At 35.1% G+C, this 18,178-nt stretch overlaps 1 long non-coding RNA gene across 3 annotated transcripts in view; it reads left to right on the plus strand.

Moving 5' to 3' along the window:
* The first annotated feature begins 3,496 nt into the window (after positions 1-3,496).
* Positions 3,497-18,178, plus strand: part of LOC132015744 (uncharacterized) — a 224,458-nt gene continuing 209,776 nt past the window's right edge. For all 3 annotated transcript variants that reach the window (XR_009403760.1, XR_009403759.1, XR_009403762.1), the window contains exon 1: positions 3,497-3,743. This is a non-coding gene — a long non-coding RNA (uncharacterized LOC132015744). The remainder of the gene's footprint in view (positions 3,744-18,178) is intronic.

The raw sequence follows: 18,178 nt of genomic DNA on the forward strand, positions 1-18,178 counted from the left end.
TTTCCTTAGCAATGCAGGATCTCTTCTGGTTCCATACAAACTTTAGGATTATTTGTTCCAGCTCTTTGAAAAATGCTGGTGGAATTTTGATCAGGATGGCACTGAAAGTATAGATTGCTCTGGGCAGTATAGACATTTTAACAATGTTTAGTCTTCCAATCCACGAGCATGGAATGGTCTTCCATCTTTTTGTGTCTTCTTCAATTTCTTTCATGAGTGTTCTGTAGTTTCTCGAGTACAGATCCTTTACCTCTTTGTTTAGGTTTATTCCCAGGTATGTTCTGGTTCTTGGTGCTTTAGTAAATGGAATCAATTCTCTAATTTCCTATTCTGTATTTTCATTAGTAGTGTATAAGAAAGCAACTGATTTCGGTGCATTGATATTGTATCCTGCCACATTACTGAATTGTTGTATGAGTTCTAAGTAGTTTGAGGGTTGAGTCGTTTGGGTTTTCCGTATAAAGTACCATGTCATATGCAAAGAGAGAGAGTTTGACTTCTTTGACAATTTGAATACATTTTATTTCTTTCTGTTGTCTGATTGCTGTTGCTAGGACTTCTAGTAATATGCTGAACAAGAGTGGCAAGATTGGGCATCCTTGTCATGTTCCTGATCTCAAAAGGGGGATTGTCAGCTTTTCCCCATTGAGGATGATATTTGCTGTGGGTTTTCCAAAGATGGATTTTATGAAGTTGAGGAATGTTCCCTCTATCCCTATACTTTAAATCGTTTTAATCAGGAACCGATGCTGTATCTTGTCAAATGCTTTTTCTGCATCAATTGAAAGGACCATGTGGTTCTTCTCTCTTCTGTTATTGATTTGTTCTATCACATTGATTGATTTGTGAATATTGAACCACCCTTGCATCTCAGGGATAAATCCCACCTGGACATGGTAGATAATCTTTTTAATGTACTGTTGGATTAGCTAAGATCTTGTTAGCTAAGATCTTGCTGAGACTCTTAGCATCCATATTCATCAGTGATATTTGTCAGATATACTCCTTTTTGATGGGGTCTTTGCCTGGTTTGGGGATCAGGGTAATGCTGGTTTCATAAAAAGCATCTGGAAGTTTTCCTGCTGTTTCTATTTTTTGAAACAGCTTCAGAAGAATAGGTATTATTTCTTTTGTGAATGTTTGGTAGAATTCTCCTGGGAATCTATCAGGTCCTGGGCTCTTGTTTTTTGGGAGCTTTTTGATCACTGCTTCAATCTCATTACTAGATATTGGTCTATTCAGGTTGCCAATTTCTTCCTGATTGAGTTTTGGTAATTTATAGGTTTCCAGGAATGCATCCATTTCATCTAGGTTGCTAAACATATTGGCATTTAGCTGTTGATGATAATTTCTGATGATTGTTTCCATTTCCTTGGTGTTAGTCGTGATCCCTCCCTTTTCATTCATGATTTTATTAATTTGGGTCCTCATTCTTTTCTTTTGGATTAGTTTGGCCAGTGGTTTATCAAGCTTATTGATTCTTTCAAAAAACCAGCTTCTAGTATTGTTGATGTATTCTACTATATCCCTAGTTTCTATCTCATTGATCTCTGCTCTAATCTTGATTATTTGCTTTCTTGTGTGTGGGGTTGGCTTAATTTGTTGTTGATTCTCTGGTTCTTTAAGATATAAAGAGAGGTGGTGTATTCTGGAATTTTCAATTTTCTTGAGGGAGGCTTGGATGGCTATGTATTTCCCCCTGAAAACCACCTTTGCTGTATCCCATAGGTTTTAGACTGAAGTGCCTTCATTATCATTGGTTTCCATGAATTATTTAAGTTCTTCTTTGATTTCCTTGTTGATCCAAACATTCTTAAGCAAGATGGTCTTAGCTTCCAAGTGTTTGAGTTCCTTCCAAACTTCTCCTTGTGGTTGAATTCCAGTTTCAAAGCATTGTGGTCTGAGAATATGCAGGGGATAATCTCAATCTTTTGGTATCAGTTGAGTCCTGATTTGTGACCCAGTATGTGGTCTATTCTGGAGAAAGTTCCATGAGCACTCCAGAAGAATGAGTATTCTGTTGTTTTAAGGTGGAATGTTCTGTATATATCTATGAGGTCCATCTGGCTCAATGTGTCATTCAATGCTTTTGTTTCTTTATTGATTTTCTGCTTGGATGGTCTGTCTATTACTGAGAGTGGTATGTTAATATCACCTACTATTAATGTGTTCATATCAATATGACTCTTTATCTTGATTAACAGTTGTCTTATGTAGTTGGCTCCTCCTATATTGGTGGCATAAATATGTACAATTGTTAGAACTTCTTGGTGGACAGACCCTTTATGAATGATGTAGTGTCCTTCTTTATCTCTGACTACAGTCTTTAGTTTAAAATCTAATTTATCTGTTATGGGAATCTCTACTTAATTTTTCTTTTGAGGCCCATTGGCATGAAAGATGGTTCTCCATTCCTTCACTTTAAGTCTGGGTATATCCTTAGGTTCCAAATGGGTCTCTTGTAGACAACATATAGATGGGTCCTGTCATTTTATCCAATCTTCAACCCTGTGACATTTTATGGGAGCATTTAGGCTGTTCACATTAAGAGTGATTATTGAAAGATGTGTTTTTATTGACATCATGTTGCCTGTGAAGTCCTCCTTGTTTCTATAGATTGTCTCTGTAAATTTCTGTTCTATGACACTCTTGGGTTCTTTCTTCTTTTATAGAACCCCCCCTTAATATTTCTTGTAGTATTGGCTTGGTGGTCACATACTCTTTTATACCTTTCAGTGTTGGAAACTCTTTGTTTTTTCCATCCATTTGAATGTCAGCCTTGCTGGATATTCTTGGCTGTATGTTCTTCTCATTTCGTGTGCTGAATATGTCTTACTAGCCCTTTCTGGCTTGCCAGGTTTCTGTGGACAGATCTGGCATTATTCTGATGGACCTTCCTCTGTACTTAAGGAATCTCTTCCCTGTATCTGCTTTCAAGAGCTCCTGTCTAAAGTTATGATTCATCAGTTTCACAATCATGTGTCTTGAAGTCTTTCTAGATTCTATGATCTTGGGGGACAATATTTCTGCCTCTAGGAGAGGAATGTTTGTTCCATTCCCCAGATTGGGAAAATTTTCATGGAGAATTTGTTTAACTTTATCTTCTAGTCTTCTTTCTTTCTCTTCCCTCTCATGGTTCCCAATAATTCTGTCGGTTGGAATGTTTCATGACATCATTTATTTCCCTATTTCTATTTTTATGGCTTCTAAGCTGTTTTTCCAGGCCTCCTCCTGATCCTTTTTTCTCTATCAGTTTGTCCTCTAGATAACTCATTCTATCTTCTGCTTCAGTTACCCTAGCTGTTAGAGAATTTTGATTAGATTGTATCTCATTGATAGCATTTTTAACTTCTTCCCTTCCTTCCTTAATTAATATGTTATTAATGTTTTTGTCCAACCTAGCCATTGCCTGGATAATTATTACCCTGATTTCCCTTTCCAACATACTGTTTATGTCCATATCCAATAGCTCTGATGGAAAGGGCACAGTCTCTGAATTGTTCCTCTGTTGGGCATTCCTCCTCCTAGTCATTTTGGCGATAGGTGGCTGAGGGGATGTGTAGCTGAATGTATCAACTGTGATCCAGGCAAGTTGCACCCTAGAACACTTCTGAGCAATCAGAAGTCACCACCAAAAAGAAAGAAAAAAAGAAAAAAAGAGGAAGAGAAAGGGAGAGACAGAAAAAAAAAAAAAAAAGAAGAAGAAGAAGAAGAAGAAGACCCAGCCAGAATGGGCCCCAAAGGTAAGATTTATAAGGTATACAAACAAAGAGACCAACAAAATTATATGATAAGAAAAAAATAAAATAAAAAAGAACCCAGCCAAAATGAGCCCCAACTATAAGATTTATATAATACCAGAACAAAAATAAATACACAAAAATACCGAGAGAAGAAAAAGATGGGAGGGTGGTTATAAATCCTCAATGTGGGTGAGGAAGTTTATTTTGTCTTTTCCTGGGTGTATCTTGATATCTTTGTTAAAGGACTCAACTTTCCAGAAATAAAGGGAGATTAAAACTGGTTTATATATAGGGGTACTATTGATCAGGGAAAGAATATTACCTTGAAGCTTATCTCTATATGTATATTTAAAAAAAAATAGAAAAGCAAAAGAGAAACAGGTATATGTATGAGAAAAGTTCAAGTTAAAAGGTTATTATGGAATTTGTTGTATTAAACCTCTTGTTGTAATGGCAAATAGGTTAAAAAATTTAAAAAAGAATGGAAATAGTAAGAACAAATTAAAAATAAAAGTAATATCTATGAAATTTGCAGGTTTTAGGGCAATACTGAAAGCTTAATATCTTCTTTTCCCCTGATATTGGGGTTTTACAGTTTTATGGGGACCCAGTGGTGGATGTCCTCTCATTATTTTGGCTGGATTTCTGGGGGAGGGGCCTTCCGTGTTGTTTTTCAGTCAGTCTTGCTTGGGTTGAGACCTCCTGTTCCTTATCAAGGGGCTGGGATCTATGGAAACCAGTTTTTCAGGCTTTTCTTCTCTGGAGGTTTTTGTTCATTGGTGGCTTTTTGTGCCTTTTCAGAGGTTTAGTGGAAAGCAAACTGCACCCAGACTTCCATCTCAGAAAGAAGCTTCAGTCTGGTCACTTCTGGGTGGTCCAGAACATATAGACTCCCCCTCTGCAAACTTTGCTGAGCCAATCAATCTCCCACAGGCAGTGCATGTCCTTAGCCACTGTATCAGGGACATGTACTGCCTGAGACAGTGGCTCAGGCACTGAGCTTGTTTTGACAAAGCACCTGCTTGTCTCTGTACCACCAGGGTATTAAAACCAGGAGCAATATTGGTCTAGGGAGCCTGCTTCCTGTGCTTATCTTTGCTGGGACTGCTGTCTGGGGTCCACACTGCTTGAGACCTAAACCAGAGAGAGCATGCTGAGAGTTTCAAGCCTGGGCTGAGAGTCCTAGAGACCACTAGCTAGCCCCCACATGGAGCTCTCTCAGGGGAGGTTGGGGAGCGTGGTTCAGGCCCTGGTCATGCAGTGTGCATACAGAGTGCAAAAGGTTGTGGTTCTAGAGAGCACCAGCTGGCGTCCACACCAGACTCTCTCAGGAAGGCCAGCAGCTAAAGGACGATGGCCTGGAGGCTTTGCCACACTCTCTCTGGCACAGGTGGTCGCTGGCAGTGGCTATCCTGGGACCATGTTTTTAGGCCTGTGCCTGTGACCACCCAATTCTACCAGTTGTCCCTTAAGATCTTTTGCTCCTTTTTAGTGCTTTTAACCAGACTCCAAGTTAATGCTGGTCCCCAATCACAGAGTACTCTCATATTGAGGTATTACTTTCTAATGGGTCACTTCTGGTAGCTCCCTCCCCCTTCTCTTTATCCTCTGATATCAGTCCAATTCCCACTCCACTTTACTCTCCACCGGAGTCTTCTGCCCCCATAGAGGTCTGGAATTATATAATTCTACATCTCAGGCTGATTTCATGGGCGTTCAGAGTGTTCTGGTAGATAATTAGCTCATTTTAGGAGACTGGTGGAACAGTCTCCTACTTCTCAGCCATTTTGTCCCCACCTCCATTTGTTTTGTTTCTTAAATTACATAAAAGGAAGAGATAATGATGGTTGGTAGGGATGTGGAAGAAAAAAAATATCCTTGTGCACTGTTAGTGGGAATATATATTGATGCAACCACTCTGGAAAACAGGGTGAAGTTTCCTCAGAAAATTAGATACAGAAATATCATATTATCTAGTAATTCCACTACTGGGTATATATTTATTTATTTATTTATTTTTAATTTTTTATTTTTTATAAACATATATTTTTATCCCCAGGGGTACAGGTCTGTGAATCACCAGGTTTAAAAATCGCTCAAACACAAATTTGAAAAGATATATGCTTGTCGCAACATTATTTACAATGGTCAAGATATGGAAACAAACAAAGTGTGCATCAATAAAGTATCTGACTTACATTTAAAAGGTGGCTGTAGTTGCTATATCACTGTTGGTTGTGGGTGCAAGAAAAGGAGCTAGAGAAAACGAGAAGGAGAAACAAAAGTTTGAAGATTATTGTAAGAATCCACATGACTGTAACAGTGGATTCAGAAGGGTGGTAGCATTGAATATGGTAAGAAATGGAAGGATATTTGATGTCTTTTTAAGAACTAAAAGAAATTTCTGATTGAATTTTCAAATGGATGTATAAAGAAAAATCAAAGACAAATTGAGGCTTTTTCAACAACTCAATTAGAAAAGTAAAGATGCCTTTTACTAACATAGTGAAGACTATATCAGAAGACACTTTAGAGGGAATATTAGGAGCTCAATATTAAAAATATTATTTTTAGGATGCCTCTTAAGTATCCAAGTGGAAATATTAGGAGGGCAACTAGATTCAGCTATCTGGAATGCAGGGATAGAAGTGGTATATATATCTAAGGCTCAGTACATAGATGATATTTAAACCTTAATTACTAAAGGAAAGTGAATATGAATACAAAAGATAAGAAAAATGAGGATGGAATCTTAGAATACTCAAAGATTTAGAAAACAGGGAGATGAGAAAAATATGATGAGAAAGATGAAGGAAGTAGTTTCTTAATTAAAACTAGTAATGCATAAAAGTAATCAAGTTGGAACACTAGTGATCTAGGAGAAAAATCGGTAATGTGGTATCCTAAAATCAAGTAAAAAGAGTTTTAAGAAATTATTTATTCATTCTAGATATTAGTTCTTAGATATGTGGCTTGCAAATAATTTTTCTAAAATATCTTTTCATTCTCATATCTCTATCTTTTTAAAATTAAATCTTCCTTTTTTTCCTCTCCTTTTCTTTCTGTGCTTATTTGTTATGAGATTCAGTTCACCATTATTGCTTTTGGTGTCAGGGTTAAGAACTCTGACTAGCATTTTATCTCCAAGATTTTTTCTTACATTTTCTCCTATAAGTTTTATCATTTTACATTCTACATTTAAGTCTATGACTGACTTTGATTTTTCCTCTGTGATCCCCTCACTGTGGTCTCATTTGTTGAAAAGGCTATTCTTCTTTTAAATGACTCCTGTCAAAAATTTTATGAATGTATTTGTATGAATCTATCTGTATTCTTTATTTGGTTTCATTGATTTGTCTGTGTATCTCTCCACCCATACTATATATTCTGTATGATAAGCTACAGTTGGCTTTAATATCGGGCAAGTTGATTCCTCCTCCTTTATTTATTTATTTTTTTCAAAATTGTTTTAGCTTTTGTAGGTTCTTTACTTTTACATCTAAATTTAAGAATAAGCTTTTCTGTGTCTGTGCAACATAAACCTTGTTGGGATTTTGAAAGTAATTATATCAAAACTATAGGCCAGTTGGGGACAGTTGATCTCTTCAATGTGTTAAGTTTATCAACTCACAAATACAGTATGTCTCTCTATTTGCTTAATTATTCACTGATTTTTTCATTAGCAATTTGTAATTTTCATAACACATGTATATATTAGATTTATACCTAAGTATTTTGTTTTTCAGCACAATAGTAAACAGTATTTCATTTATATTTTGATTTCAACGTGTTCATTGCTAACATACAGAAATATGCAAAATTATGTGTTGATCTTGTATTCTGTGACTTTTCTGAAACTGCTATTAGTTCTAGGAGAATTTTGTGGGTTTTTTATTGCTTTTAGTTGTAGTTTTTCTGGGATTTCATGCAAATAAAATTTCATCATGTCAGCAAATATGATTTTATCATTTCCTTTTTTTTTAAAGGATCTCCATGCCTTTTATTTCTTTTTCTTGTTTTATTACAATGGTTAGAGCATGGTAACTGTTTCAATAATGATGGACTTACAAAATCCATGTTGCTAAGCCAACATTAATCTCAATTCCTGCTGCTATGGTCACTTTATTTATTGGATAAGAACAAAGGTGTCTGATTGCCATCCACAGTTCAGTCATTGTGTTTATGTGATCACTAATCCTCTCTTCTCCTGAGGTTGATCTTTGGTACACATTCAGTTGGGGTACAGGTAATCTTACACTTCTTCCTAAACTGTCTTGTAGCTGATTTTCTAATTGTGTTAACCTGACTTTTGGATAAATTAGTCAAAGTGTTAGTTATTGCCCATGAACTGATAACTCCTACCTCTGGATTTCTTTTCTTCCAGAAAAAATGAACAAGACAGTCTTCTCAAACTACTTTGAGAGCATTTTCATTCACTATTGTCCTTTAGAGCCACTCCTAAGTGGGGTAGTAATGAGGCAGCTGTCTCCTTTCACACATACAACATATTCTGTATTACCATCTGTAGGCTACAATTGCATTGTTACTTCCCAGTAAATTGATCACAGTGAACTTCCCATGAGACCATAAAGAAAACTGAGAAAGGAAGAAATGTAGGAAAAATAGGAATTATTTGAATCAGAGCTAATCATTCATTCAACTTACTTGTATCTTTAGGACTTGTTCTAGCCTTATATTGTACATACCACTTCCATTTAATGATAGAATACTTCCGTGTACACCAGCACTTATGGTGTTATGTCAGATAACATCACAGTTCATAATGGGAAACTGTTTTCATGATAACATCTGATTCATGGTCAAGTGCTCAGCCTCTTCTAAGGCCCAGGAGCAAGAGTCATATTCCATTTCTTTAAAAAAAAAAAGGAACTTTTGTTTAATCTTTGTGACAGTAGCAAATAAAACTTATGTATATGTTGCATGCAGACTGTAAAGAGGGCCACTAGTGTTCATACTTTGTTTTTCTTTATTCTTTTTTCTTTTTTTTTTTCCCTGACTGGTAGGCTAGGAGAGGCCAGATGCAGAATTGTCCCTTACCTTTAAAGCATATCTTGACATACATTAGATAACTGGACTGCTAGAAATTTCACTGAGTTATGAGGATCCTGAATTTTTAATATACCTTAATAAGGTATAAAAATTAAAAAATAAATAGAAAAACTAATATTTTCTGCTTAACAGGTCTATTCAGCATGTTATATTAAATGTCATAGACTCATGTATGCCCTGTGGAGTGAGGAGGCTAGACAAGATTATGAAGTAGAGCTGGAGAACAGGCCCCTGAAAATAAATGGATAACTTTGATGGTGTTTGTTAATAGGTATAGGGAAAAATGAATTCCCTGTCAACAGCTGCTTACACCAGGGGATGTTTTGATGTGCAACAGCAAAGAAACCACATCTGGTAGAGAAGTTGAATTTAAAGTCATAATTAAATTAAATTGTAATAATTAAATCATAATAATTCTCTTCCTTAGCCAGTTTTCTGCATACTCCAAATGGGCAAATTGGATAGAAATATGGAAGTAATCACCACTTCTGCATCTCTTAAGTTATTGATGGTGACATTATTTTCTGGAAGCTCTCAAGACTATTATATGTTTTTGGTTTACTGCTTTGGAAGATCAAGGTAGTAATCAAAGCTTACAGTTGGGCTTTCTTACCATAATAAGTGTTCAGAGGTAGGATATCAGTTTAGGGATTGCCAATTGCTTATTCTGTTACAACTGTGCATTCCAGAAATAGAAAATAACCACAGGATTATTTCAAAGACTGAGTGTACCCTCTGTAAGACAGATTCTTACTAAAATCCATTCATCATCTGACCTGCATATGTCTTTAATCTGACTGATGCACCATAGTGGCATTCATGTGCCAGGAATTGATGTCACTTCAGAACCATGTCCACTACTCCATGAATATCTAGCTATTTCTCACTCTTTCAGGTACACCCATCCTGGTAAATGAGAATTTTCTTGTGCCATGTCTGGCCTGCAAAGAAGAGCCACTACAAAGCTCTGAAAGCTTCAATGGAAAGTATATAAAAGTCTGATTCATAAATTAAGGGAAAAGTTAAGAACTGATAAAGGGAAATAAAAGATAAGTAAATAGTTATTTAAGCTGCACAAACTCATGGCCTACTTTATCTAAAACACAGCCTTGCTAGCACAAGGTTAATTTTAAAGTAACAAGTATAGTAAAATAAGTTTTGTTGCAAGTGGTTTAATATTTCACTAGCAAAACACCATGTATCTAAATAGTATATTTTATTTATGTGGCTTGATTTTAGAACTGATGGAAAGTTAGTGATCCTACTATATATTGTGCATTTCCTAAAGTGCATAGGGAATAAAAGTGTGAAAAGAGTCAGAAGAATTTGTTAGTATAATTGATAAAGGACCACAATAAATTTCCCTCAAGCTAAATTGTCTAATATTACAAGTGTCACATTACTGGTTGTCAGAGATTTATAGGTGACAAGACTGTGTTATGACTTTTTTCACCCCTACATGCTTTCTATCTGAAGCTGCCTACATAGTTCACTATAGTCACAGGAGGAAGACTGCTCTTTTTTACTCAAATATGTGGAAGGAATTGTCATTTGCCTGTTGGGTATGCTGTGCATTACTTATTACCTGCATTCCTATCTCAATTTGAAGTTATTTAAGGTAGTCTCTCATGTCTCCATATTATTATTTAATTTTATATCTTAATGTCCTGAAACTGGATATTCATGGTCTGATACCCTTTATAAACTGTACAAAATGAAACCTATGCTGAACTGGCATACTTTTCATCAGTCACAGTATTGGAGAAATGGGTTGAAGTGCTCACCAGTCTTCTGGCTCATGATTCAAGCACAGCTGCTCAATATCAGTGTCATAATTGTTTATCTCTCATTCACCAAGTTTCCACAGTGCTCCACATGTTTGTTTGTTTGTTTGTTTGTTTCCAATTCAGTCATTCTATTTTTCATCATGCCAAAACAATGTGTAAGGTGAAGAGAAAGTTGTAGATACACAACAATTATATCATGAATATAGAACCCCCAGTGTGAACAAAGGAAAAGATCTCTTACTTTTAACACACGGGATTAGGAATTTCATGAAAGCATTAAATCATTTTAGATTGGAAGTTATTTTTTACTTTCAACTTGCTCCTAAATCATTATATATGACTCCTGAGTTACTATCTAGCTACCACTTGTAAGGTTTTTGTTTTGTTTTGTTTTGTTTTGTTTTGTTGTTGTTTGTTTGTTTGTTTGTTTGTTTTTTCAAAGGAAGATCCTGGTAAAATTGTGAAATAAGTAGTTTTACTTACTATTTAGTCTCATCTATCCAAAATTCTAATGTTATTTTGCCAAGGATTCCCTTTTGTGTATGTTCTTAGAGTCTATTTCTCTGATCTGGATCCCATTTATTCTTATGGAATCACAACCCATTAAATATCTTAGAGCTTGTTTAACACACCTCTTTTGTTCTGTACCTCATCATTACTTAAAAAAGGTTTAATTTCCACAATTTTGAAGTAAATAAAATAGTATTAACAATTTCCACAGCAAAAAAAGTACGTTTTCTAAACTCCCTTTACCCACAATATGTCCTTATATCTAAGTGTGTGCTTCTTGAGAGAGTGAGCTGCATTCACTGAGTCAATTTTTTCATCTCTGATTTGCTCCTCAACATTTTACCTTCATTATGCCCCACCCATGGCTATCATGACTAAGGTGACTTTGACTCCTGTGGTTACAACTGACATAACTGATGGAAAGGAAAAGCATTTATTCAGTCATTTCCTTGTTAGTGATCCTGCTATATATTGTGACTGCAGAACACATTCTCCTAAACAATGTTATTGACTTCCTTGACATCAACCCTCTTCTGGATTCTCCAGCTATCTCAGTGGTAGGTGACTACTATCATTTACTGACTTCTCTCTTAAGTGCTATTTCTGTCCTGTGTTGTACACATACTGTGATGAACTCATACTCTCATAACTTCAACCAACAGCTGTTCTGCTTATGTCTCCAAACTGGGTTTTTAGGCCACTGATACTATTGGGCTCTAGCTCAGTGTATTCCATTGCCTTCTAGATTTTGATCTGGAGACCTGTCCTGGTCCAGCATTTCTTGTAACTGGGTGAGTAATTTTGCCTAATTGACATTTAGTTAACAAACACTTTGGCTCTCACATTTGTCAATATCATCCATCTCACACGTATCAGTAATAATGGTGATAATGGCATCCCCTTCTTTTATCTTTTGTTTGATCTCTCAAGTTATTCATGAACCATAGGGCCCCTTGAGAACACTAACACAATGAAGAAGTCATTGTGGTCTCAGACTAAGTTCTTCCTATCTTTCTGTTCTAGACCCTGCACTACATGGCTTTTATCCTCAAGGTCAAAGTAAGGGTAATGCATTTCCAGAAAGTTCTTTTAAATTTCCAGTACAGAAATGGAATGTCAGCATGAACATGGACCTTTTTGTCATGAAAATCACAGTTTTACTTCTACTTTATCCAGAACTTGCTCCACAGGCATCTCCAGCTTCCAGGAAGTCTGAGAAAGAGATTTTACACATTGATGGCCTGAACAAATAAGATCCACATTAGAAAAAAAAATAAACAAAAAAAACAGGAGAAGGAAAAATATTGTATATGTTACCCTGTATGTTGCCTATACAATATCGTATCGTTTATTATTATACAGGCAGAATGAATATTATATACATAGCAACACATGTAAACTCCAAACCCTAAGAATACTTATCCACTTGTAAGTTATTGAATTCACCAAATATTTGTATCCTTATGACTCCTTATATGATCTTTTATCTTTCTGTAAAGTCCACTCACGTTCAATTTACCTATCTTGTGAGATTTTACCAGGCAATTTCTCCTTCCTAAAATTTAGTTTATCTCAGATTATGGTAGGGGTCTTTCCTAAGAAATTTCCTAGAACACTGTGCTTGGTTCATCTTAGTAATTATCACATGAAATGGTCAATATTTGCTTGGAAATGGAAGATGCTCTCTAGATGTGCATTTTCCCGTTTGCATGCTTAAAGAGCTTATATACTCTAAAATTCTAAGATTTTTTTTAATAGCATTTCTCTAAGACCATAAACTTTAAATAAGGGAAGTAATCATAATGTATCAATCTTTGGGGTACATGTAGCACACACTGATTTGGATTATGTTGTACCCCCTATCAGTCAGGTCTGCTGGCTTATAATATGCTTTAAGAGATATTATCTAGCTATAATCCCTTAACATAAAGAAGTGATCCTAGTGGTAAAAGTATCCCTTTTAAATCAGTAGAAAAATAACTTGAATGTATCTGACTTTCTAGAGTGCTTAAATCACAATATAGATGTCTTGAATTTCAGTGATACATAGAGTTCACCTGAAATCGAGTGATTAGACTATTGGAGAGATAAAGCAATGAGAACAAGGATATGCATGTGTGAGAAATTGGAAATGAAATGCTTCTGAAGAATATGCTCCTTTTAGGTCTCCCATCCTCACATTTTCCAAATTATCTCTGTTGGATATTCTAATTTTTGAACTGATCCAATCCCTTCTTCTGGCTTTTTCATTCAATAGCTTTGCCACCACTGGTGAATTAGTTAACATCTCCTTGCCTCCCTTATGTTATCTGTGAAATCAAAATAATAATTGTGTATGTCTGGTAAGTTTGTTGTGACTATTAATTCGGTTAGCCTCTTAAAATGTTAACACCAGTGCCTCATACATGATGAGTGTTGGCTAATAATGTTTTTATTCTTACTTGATTTTAGAGATTATGAAAAAAACGATAGAGACACATATGATATCAAAGTAAAGTGTATGTGTATTTTTTAATTTAAATTTAATTAGCGAGCGCCTGGGTGGCTCAGTGGGTTAAAGCCTCTGCCTTCAGCTCAGGTCGTGATCCCAGGTCCTGGAATCGAGCCCCGCATCGGGCTCTCTGCTCAGCAGGGAGACTGCTTCCCTTCCCCTCTCTCTCTCTGCCTGCCTCTCTGGCTACTTGTGATTTCTGTCTGTCAAATAAATAAATTTAAAAAAAATTAATTAGCCAACATATATTACATCATCAGTTTCAGACATAGTGTTCAATAACACCCAGTGCTCACCACATCATGTGCCCTCCTTAAGGCCCATCACCCAATTTCCCACCCTCCCACCTATCTCCCCTCTAGCAACTCCCAGTTGGCTTCCTATAGTTAAGAGTTTCTCATGGTTGTTCTCCCTCTGAGGACGTCCCATTCAGTTTTCCCTCCCTTCCTCTATGATCCTCTGTGTCGTTTCTTTTATTCCACATATGAGTGACACCATATGATATTGGTCTTCACTGATTAATTTATTTCACTCAACATAATACCCTCCAGTTCTATCCATGCTGATGTAAATAATAAGTATTCCTTTTTGATGGCTGAGTAGTATTCCAGTGTGTGTGTGTGTTTGGGTGTCTCTGTGTGTATACCACATCTTCCTTATCCATTCATTTGTTGATGAACATCCAGTTTGGCTATCGTGGACGTTGCTCCTATAAACACTGGGGTGTCTTATAGTGAAATACTAGTATTAACAGTGTATTAGATCGATGAATAACCCCCAAAACAAGTTCATGAAGATTTCATGATATGAGATATCTTTGATGTGGAGATAAACTTAATCCTAGCTAAAAATAAGAATTGAGTATATGTGCCTTTTAAAGTTTTGCCATAAACATTTTGATTTTGTTTTTGTTTTATTTTATTTTTTTTTAAAGATTTTATTTATTTATTTAACAGAGAGAGAGCACAAGCAGGCAGAGATGCAGGCAGAGAGGAGGAAGCAGGCTCCCGGCTGAGAAGAGAGCCCGATGCGGGGCTCGATCCCAGGACCCTGGGATCATGACCTGAGCCGAAGGCAGAGGCTTTAACCCACTGAGCCACCCGGTGCCCCTTGTTTTTGTTTTAATTTTGGTTTGTTTTTGTTTTCATGAATTGAGAAGTTTATAAGGTTGCATTTATATCAAGAAAGATTAGTTCTTCATATAGATTTAGGCATTCTATGGACCTGAGTTTAATATCTGGTTAGGGTTATTAGCTACATGTCCTTAGGGAAGTCACTGAACCTTTGTCAACCTTATTTGCAAAATAGAGATAACCCCACCTTCTTTGTTTTCATGAGAATTTTTGTGAAGAATAACTAAAATAACATATATAAAGTACTTAGAACTGTTCATGGCACATAGTAAGGACATAATAAGTTTGTAAATGTAACAATTCTTATCAAAATTTAACAAGCACATAGGAAAACTATAAATAACTAGAAGGTGATTTATCAATTTCAATTAATTATAATTACAACCATTATTGCTTAGGAAATTATTGTTTCAAATCTTCTAATTAATAAAGTCTCTTTAAAAATAAACATATTTGGAAAAACAAAATCGGATGAGTAATTATTAATCATAGCCTCTGAAAAGGGGGTCTTAGTTTTATGGCAAAAATATTAATTAATCAACACCGATAAACTAATGTTTTTGTTTCCTCAAAGAGATAAACATTTACCCAAGTTTGGGCAGAGCAAGTCCTTAAAAGCAGACATTCATCCTTTGAAAAATGTTTGACTGTTTCATGCCTTTCTCATGGAAACCCTTATTTCTATGTCAGTGCTTCACTGTGCATGAAATAATAATGCAAAAGGTATAGTAGGGAGTAGTTTTAGGATTTACACCTGTGGAAATGAGAGGCAGAAGACTAGCCTAAGCAAAGAGAGATTGAGCTCTTTTGCAGTCCTAAAGGGAAGCTTAGACAATCCTACAGACTAACCTGGAGCATGAATTGCCCTTCAGATTTGCCCAAATTGATTCAAGAGAGACACATTTTTACTGTCATGTGAAGAAGTCTTTGGATGTGGGCTGCCCTGGGAAGGAATTGTGACTAATTGTGAGGCAGTGCTCTTAGACTGAGGCAATTCTCAAAGTGGAGTCACAACCACAAGATACCTGCAACCACAATCCCAGTAGGTGTGTAATGAAATCTTTTTTTAGGAACTTCCAAGTAGTGCATCACAGCATCTTACAGAGGGGTCATGGCAGACAATGGCAGAATACTTACCCTATTATTACAGTAGGTGTCACTTAAACAAAATATAGCCCCAAACATAACTATTCTCCTGCTATCTTTACTAGAAAAGATCAATATAGCCCAAAAGCTCTAGCAATGCATTTAATATTCTAGCATGTTCTTTTTTAATCCCATCAATGAATAGTGTCCAAAACAGTTTGAATTTACATGAGAAGGAAATGAGTTTACATATCATGTGGTCCCAGTACTAAGTTAATTTCTCTACCATTTGTCAAAGTTGGTTTGAAAAGATCACGATAAGGTCGATATATAATAACTAATATGCTGATGACCTTAATACTTGCCTTTTTTCACATATATTTGTATAAAATTATTTTATGAACAGGAACTCATTATGAAATTGTTACCAAATATACAGTATGGATTATATTGTATGTATTAATTAGACATATACAGTGTGTATATATATAATACCCAATTTTATCATCTCTGCTGTTATTTCTTTTACTTATCATTGTTTTGCCACTGCTGAATATGCCTTTCTCTTCAATTTATTACTCATCTGAAACTGAGAGTCATAAAGGGTAGTATGAAGAAAATGTAATAATCTTATTTTACACAGAGCTTTGAATAAAAATGGTAACAATGAGTACAGTGTTTGTGAACCTGGAATAGCTCTACATACTTTATTTTGACTTTGTGAAAATTCATTTTCTCTAATTTGGATCTTTAAAAATTTAATGTCCAGGTATATTCTAAGAGGCTGGAGTCAATGGAAGTCAAATGATCAAGCATATATGGCAAAATTTCTTGGAAGTTTTGTTATATTTTACTGGTAAAATTTTTTTAGGTTTTTAGATTTATTAGGTGCCTTGTATTAAAACATATGATTATGACATAAAATACATGACTAGGTGCCATGTATTAAAAATATGTGATTAATATTTTAATTACATGAGTAACATAAAAAAATTGATTCTATGAAAAATTCAAATATAGGCTATTGATGTTGCATTCTGAAGCATTAACTTCAGTCTAGCAACTCATATTTCATTTTTCTGTCCACTAACAAAATTCTAAATCTTACAATAGTGAGAACAATTAGTACATCATTGTTTTTTCTACTGCTAGAAAAAAGAAAGAAAATTCTGTGATGGTTATAAAGTTACATATTTGCCATCAACCTGCATAAAGTAAGAAATGAATACCTATGAGATATTAATATGATAATTAGGCATTAATCTATGCTCTTTTATATCTGTAAAATGTACAGATACAGCATCTGATTCACTTTGACCTCCTGCTGTTTAGGATTAAACTCCAATGTGAGGATATTTAATGTTGTTCATAGTAAATTAAGAGGAGGGAATAAAACTGCTGCAGGTAATACAATCATGGATATTTTAATTAAAAATTATTTCAAGTAAACTGGGGCTGAACCAAAAATTGGCATACCTCAAAAGAACTATGATTTACATGAAACAAAACAAAACAAAACAAAAAACCCAAAATCCGAAAACTCAAAACTGCCTCTTTGAAACCTTCTTGCAAACACAATAACAACAATAAAAACTTCCCTGTAAGGTTGAGATACTAAACCTGGTAATCACAGACAAGAGAGAATTCTGGGAGACCATCAATTTAGATGAAGAAGATTATATATTTTATCCCCATGAGCCTCCAACTAAATTTACTTGCTCTCCAATATATATGTCAGACAATAAATTATGCTAATACTAGTAATATCTCTTTTTTCTTGGAAAACTCACAAATCTTTCCATGTCCCATTATATAATTGCAAATATTTCCTAATATCTTTTATTAGCATCATTATTTTGAAATTATGACAATTATTAATCTGCCAATATTTTTATTTAATATATTAATCATGATGCATATACTTAACTGTAGTACAATTCTAATATCCTCATTACATTTCATTATAATTGTGTTCCTTTGTAATAATACATATTATTTAAAACATTTATGTTAAGTATTTTTTTTTGAGTAATTTTTTTAAGATATAACTTTGAGAAAGAGACCATAGACTCAACAAGACTGCCAAAGAGATCCAAGGCAAAACAAACAAAACTAAACAAAACAAAAGCCACTAGGTAACTCCGCCTAGAAAAATGAATCAGAAAATCTGTTAAATGATCTGAAAATTCAGAATATGTCCTATTTGTTTCCTGTCCATGGTGTAGCTAAACCTGTTCATATGAGCTGGGAGGAAGAGCTGGTTCTCCATGGCTGAAGGGAACATTAGGGACAATGCAAAATGTAATTTTTTAAATAAAAAGCCATTCTGTGATATAATTCATTTGACATAAAAAATAA

Source organism: Mustela nigripes, chromosome 1 (assembly GCF_022355385.1).
Source record: "Mustela nigripes isolate SB6536 chromosome 1, MUSNIG.SB6536, whole genome shotgun sequence".
In the NCBI taxonomy this organism is placed as follows: Eukaryota; Metazoa; Chordata; class Mammalia; order Carnivora; family Mustelidae; genus Mustela; species Mustela nigripes.